Raw genomic sequence first — 6,000 nt, forward strand, 5'->3', positions numbered from 1 at the left:
CAGGGAGAAGCAGGCTCCCCACTGAGCAAGGAGCCCGATGTGGGGGACTTTCTGAGGACCCTGGGATTGTGACCTGAGCTGAAGGCAGATGCTTAACCAACTGAGCTACCCAGGCGCCTTTCTTTCTTATCTCCATTAGATAATACATTTCCAGAGGATTAGCACCATATTCCTCAGTATGTATGTAATGAATACACATACACATTTAATATACACATGGCCAATTACCTATAAACAGTAACTGCCCAGGGCACCCATCTTCTTGGAAATGCCTCCTCATTTCTTTTTCTCTGTGTCCCCTCTTCATGTGGATAGTCCCACGTTGGGGACCGTCAGAGCAGAGAGGAAGTTAAGAAATCAGCCAGTCCACCTTCTACATTTCCCAAGGGAGGAGGGCCGGGAGAGGGTGTGACTTAGCTCTGGGGGGAGGAGAGGGCCAAGCTGGTCTCTGAGCTGAGCCTGACTCAGTCTCCAAGGCCAGATATTCACTGCGCTTTCCTGCTTATTTAAGCTCTAGGGGGAGAACAGACAGCTCGGGGTTCCAGAGTTTGTGCTCCTGTCTTGGGTGGAATTCAGCAGTCCCCAAGGGGCTCTGAGCCCTCAGGCACTATGCCCCAAGGGTCACACGTGTGCCTTAGCAAGGGAGGCTTCCCTGTCGCTGTCGCCGCCTGCCGCTGCTGATTGGCTTCCGTCCTCCATGTTAAGGCCTTTGGGCCAGTCTGCGGGGAAGCAGCCACCAAGGTTCCCTGATTTTGGCTTCCACCCAGGCTGGGCCAGCTTTGTCCTTCCTGTCGCTCCGCCTCTGACACATCTGATCACCAAGGCTCTGGTCTTCTTTAGGAGAATTTTTTCCTGGATTGTTGCTAAAGCATAGGCAAGAGAGCTGAAAGAAAAAGATTTTTCCCCCCAGATGAATTAAAAACTATGGAAACAGACCTGGTCAGCCCAGATTCTCCTCTTTCTCCCCTGTAGAGGGGCACAGGGCTGGCAGTGGACAGGTGAGCAAGATGAGCCCCGCAAGGGGGCCTGGAATGAAAGGGGATTCCTAGTACCTCCATCTCGTTTTGTTCTTTTGGTTCTAACCTTTCAAAAGGTCACATATCTGTTTGTATATTAACTTACGCAGTAAGTGTTTATTGAGCTTCTAATAAGGGTCAGACACCCTGAGGCAGAGCAGTGGGCATCTCTCTCTCTCCCTGAACTTCGGGCCTCCTGTCTCCTCGCCCACAGGCGGTGTGATGTCAGACTCTGATCTCTTAAACTGAAAGCAAGGGATCTGGTGGGCAATGCTTCAAACCACAGATTCAAGCCACCAGCCTCAATCAGTGATTCAGGACTGTCCTGTGGGGTTCGGTTTCAGCCTCTGGAATGTTACTGAGATTGCTGTCTACCATAGAAAGCCCTAGAAGCTCCTGCACTGGGGAAGGTGCTAGGATCCTTGGAGCAAGGGTATTTATTTCTATATGTCCTGGGTTGGAAAATGCTGAATCCCAACTTTTGCTTAGATTTAGAGATTAACTTACCGTTCTTACTAGTATAGGAGTGTCTCAAACTGCCTGGTCTTGGCAACCTTCATTCCTGCTCCAGGTGATGCTGGTTGGAAGGTTGGAAGAATCCAGAGAGAGATGATATGGCCATGGGTTGCTCTTCCCATCCCAGGGACTGAGTGGACACTGCCATGGCATCTCTGTGTGCAAAGCCCACCTGGCCTTGCCCTCTGGAGTCAAGCATGTGGGTATCCCACATCCGGGCCAACCACAAGTATGGCCTGTGGCCATTTCAGGGCACAGTCAGGGAGGGGTAAATAATCCCTGAAAAATAATCTCCTTAAGCTTTTGGGTCTGAGGAGAACTAGATGCCGAGAGAGAAACAGATCCTGTGAATGAGGGATTTGGGTGTGGCCCAGCTGGGACTTCCTTCTGCTGGCACCAGAAGACAGAGGAATGTTCGGGAGGCAGGAAGAACTGCTTTAAGAGATGAATTCCCTTTTCCTGGGGAGGGGGTGGCTCAGGAAGCAGTGTGGTAGGAGTCCTCAGATCAGGGACCTGGCTCTGAAGCATCTGGTTGGGTTGTAGTGATGTCAGGAGTGTCCCGGCCCCTGGTCACCTGCCAATGGGAGTCCACATTATACAAGGGGGTAATGACCCCATCTTTGTCATTGCCACTGTCTGACCCACAGTCCTCTGCACATTTAGCCCTGTTTGCAACACCATCACCCCCAGTTTGTTTCTGGGATATTGGCCTGAGTGTGGCGCGGGGAGAAGGACCTGAGGAGATCCAGGGATTTGATCCCTCTTCTGGAAGTGGGGGCTCAGCCACTTTCCCCACCCATCCGTGTCTCCCAGACATGACCCAGGCATCAGCGGTACTCAAGGTGTTGTGTGGCAGCCTCTGGCCTCCAGAATGCCACCGGAGGGCTGGCAGCTCCCATGCCCACCCAGTATCCTCTTGAATAGCCAGACACCAGGGTCGGCCCATCCCCTTCCCACAGTCTTGGCGTCTACATAGCAGAAGTTGAAACATCCATCCAGCTGTGACTGGCTGGCTGAGGGAGGTCTCCCCTCTGTCCTGTTACAGTGTCCCCCACCTGTTACTGATCTCCCATCCTACAGTGTGCAGGTCTCATCTCCCAAGTGGGGCATGGCTCACTCTTACTTGAGGCCCATGGTCAGACTCCTGGTAGAATGTCCGCTCCCTGAGGGCAGGGACTTTGCCAGAAACGGCTCCTGCTTGTCCCCAACGTTGAGCATCCGGTAAGTGCCAAATAGTTGTTTGGCAAGCAAAAGAGGGAATGTTGTAGCCCTAACACTTGGGAGATCAGCATCTCCTCTCCCACGTGATACAGGAGAGGAACTGAGAAACTCTGCGGTGAAGGTTTTTCCACATCCCTGCAAATGAAGACAAGGCCAGGCCGCACTGGGGACTGGCAACTTTCAGCCCATCCTGCCAGCGGGGCGCTGGAGTCCCGTCGGCCCAACCTGGTGGGAACTCTGCCCGAGCCGCCGCGCCCCCTGGTGGCCGAAGATGGAGCAGGCCGGGCTGCCCACAGCAACTGGTGACACATGCAGATGAAGACGGAGTAGGAGATACACTTCCGGTTCAAAGCCGTAATTCTGAGCAGTTTGTACTTAACCCTTTAGGGGAGCATCTGTGTGCAGAACTCGATAGTGGCAGAGTTTCGTCAGGGCCACACACTCACTCTGGACAGAGTGTGACTAACTGCCGGTGGAGCCTCAACTCCGTGTTGCGCAGACATTAAGTGTGCGGAATCGTGGTTGGAAATGACACTCAACACAAAACAAACGCACGCAGACAAAGTGGCCCATCTCTAGAGAGCTGTGTTTCAGAGGGCTTTTCGGAATATATACGACAGGGATGGGGCAAATGGTGCCGATCTCTCTCCCACAAACTTCTAATCTAGTGTAAAAATGCTATGGTTTTAAAAATGACATATATCGTAGCAGCTGTAATTCATCGGGAGTATGGTATTTTTCATAAAGTACCACTGTAATAGTCCCTTTATCTATTTTCTGGTCCTTGAAAAAGGTACCCAAAATATCAAAGTGCTAAGGAAATCAAATTAACATAGAAATGAATCTTTCTTTCCTTTTCCCAACCAATTGCATTGTAATCTCAGAATGTGAGCATGACCTGGGGGTGAAATGAATTTTTGAATTCTTCAGCAGTCCTCCTCCTCCCCCTCCCTGGCTCTCTGGGGACCAGCAGCAGACCTTGGAGAGGGTGGGGGATGAGGGAGTGGAGTCCCTGTGGCCCTCAGAGTCCAGCTCCCTCGCCACCCCCACCTCTGTTCTCTGACCTTGGGAGACACCCCACCCTCCTCTGACCCCAGTAAGCGCCTCAGCCTCTTGTGTCCAGTTGGCACGTCTGAACTGACTGGGGTTTTCTCAGTGTGGTTCAAATCAAGGAAGCCATGTCAGGTGCTGGACAGACAGGACCACAGAGGCAAGACTGCCTGCCTCTCCCTGAGTAGCCTTCTTTGTGGGAAAATGTCAATCTAACCGGCTCGGCTAGGCCAAACGAAGCCAATACACACTGTGATCATTTTCAGGACCCCCAGTGCCCACTGGCCTGGGACTGTGAAGTTCACACTCCCTCGAAGTACAGTAGGGTCCTGTTAGCATTTCCGTGGGGGGGTGGGGTGGGGGTAGGCTCAGCGACCGAGTGTGCTGCCACCTGCAGACAACATAGGCAGGTGTCCACGCAGGCGTCTGCCAGAACTGCCTGTGTGTTCCTCCAGGGCTGTCCCCTGGAACTGCCAGCATGTGCCAGGCCTGGGCCAGGACATTCCTGGCTGATGCTGGGCTTCTGAGCGGAGGAGCCGCCGGGAGAGGGCCTCTGGCAGGCAGAGATGTGGGAGCAAGCACACAGAGTGTTCCGGGACCATTCAGGGAGGAGGCTGGACAACATCCAGGTGGGAGATGTGGCCGGGACTTGGGGAGGGGCAGTGGAGATAGCCAGAAATGGGTGGAGTGACAGGATTTCTGAGGATGGGGGTGTGTGTGTGAAGGACAGTTAATCAGCCAGTCAGTGCTTGGGCCAGCTGCCCTGGCCACCCGCTGGCCTCTACAAGGCCCACTCCTGTCCCCCCCAACCTGCAACTACTTCCTGTGTTTGTCGTCCACTTCCTGAGTGTGTTCTGCACACCCACAGAGCTTCTCTATACCGTGTCCATTTGTGCTGACCAGTCCTGCTGAAAGGAATCTGCTCGGCTTTACCCGAGACGTTCCCCAAAACCTATGACTCCAACACCCACTCTTTGTTCATTAAGACTTGGCAATTTGTGGAAAGTTCTCTGGAACTGCTGATTTATTCAACCAGGGCATTGTTCTGCAGCACCCAAATGAGCCTACTTCCTGTGAAACAGTGGCCATCTCAGGACTGGCTTATTAGCCACACGTGATCCCAGCTGGTGGCCACATGCCTGCTGGTGAGTGGCTTGTCACATGGTGGATTTGTGGCTGTGCTCTGGTTGGGTAGGCTCAGGATGTGATTCTTGCAAAAAGGCTGTGAAACTTAAGGTGGGAAGAACGATGTCCATACCAATAGGGCAGGCAGTCCACCCCATGACGAAGCCATTTATGGCTGGGTTGTTGGGTATAGGGCGGGGGGGGGGGGAATCACTGTGTTCGGGGAAGTTCTTCCTGGCAGGGCCTGTGGAATCCCTGATACACCCACTGGCCAGTGGTTCTGCCTCAGGAGCATGGCCCAAAGGAGAGCTCAGACATGCCCCTATTAGTGAGCAGTTGAGAGCACTTTGGTGTCGTGAGGGGCGCAGTGTAGTGATGAGAGCAACATGAGGGCCTTGACAAAGGGTAGGTGGCAGCCAGGCACCATCTCTGCACGTTAAAAACAAGGCACAACCCAAGAGAATTGAAAACGTTTAAACAAAAATGTGTAGGGGCACATTCACAATGGCAGCACTACTCACAACAGCCAAAAGGAAGCAGCAACCCAAACGCCCACCAGTGGATGAACCAGTAAGCAAGCTGGTCCGTCTATACAGTGTAATGTTATTCAGCTTTCGGGAATGAAATTCTGATTCATGCTAGGTCGATGAAACTTCAAGTCATGTCGAGTGAGAGAAGCCAGACCTGAAAGGCCATGTGTATGATCCCATTTATCTGACATGTCCAGAACAGGCAAATCAGAGCCAGAGAGCAAATTAGAGGCTGCCAGGGACTGGAGAGAAGGTGAGTGGAACTGACAGTTAATGGGGACAGGGTTTCCTTTTGAGCTGATGAAAATGTGCTGGAACTAGACACGTGTTGGTTGTACATTGTGAAGGTATTTAGTGCCACTGAATGGTACATATTAAATGGTTAATTTTATGTGACTTTTATGTCAAAAAGAAAATAAAAATTAAAAAAAAAAAAAGCAACCCACAAAAACCAAACCACCCTAAGCACATGGAGGCTGGCTGATGTGTTTTCTAGGAATACAGGAAATAGGACACTAGGTGAGCAAGTGTGTTTGGGGTAA

This window comes from Martes martes (assembly GCF_963455335.1).
Source record: "Martes martes genome assembly, chromosome: 1".
Taxonomy (NCBI): Eukaryota; Metazoa; Chordata; class Mammalia; order Carnivora; family Mustelidae; genus Martes; species Martes martes.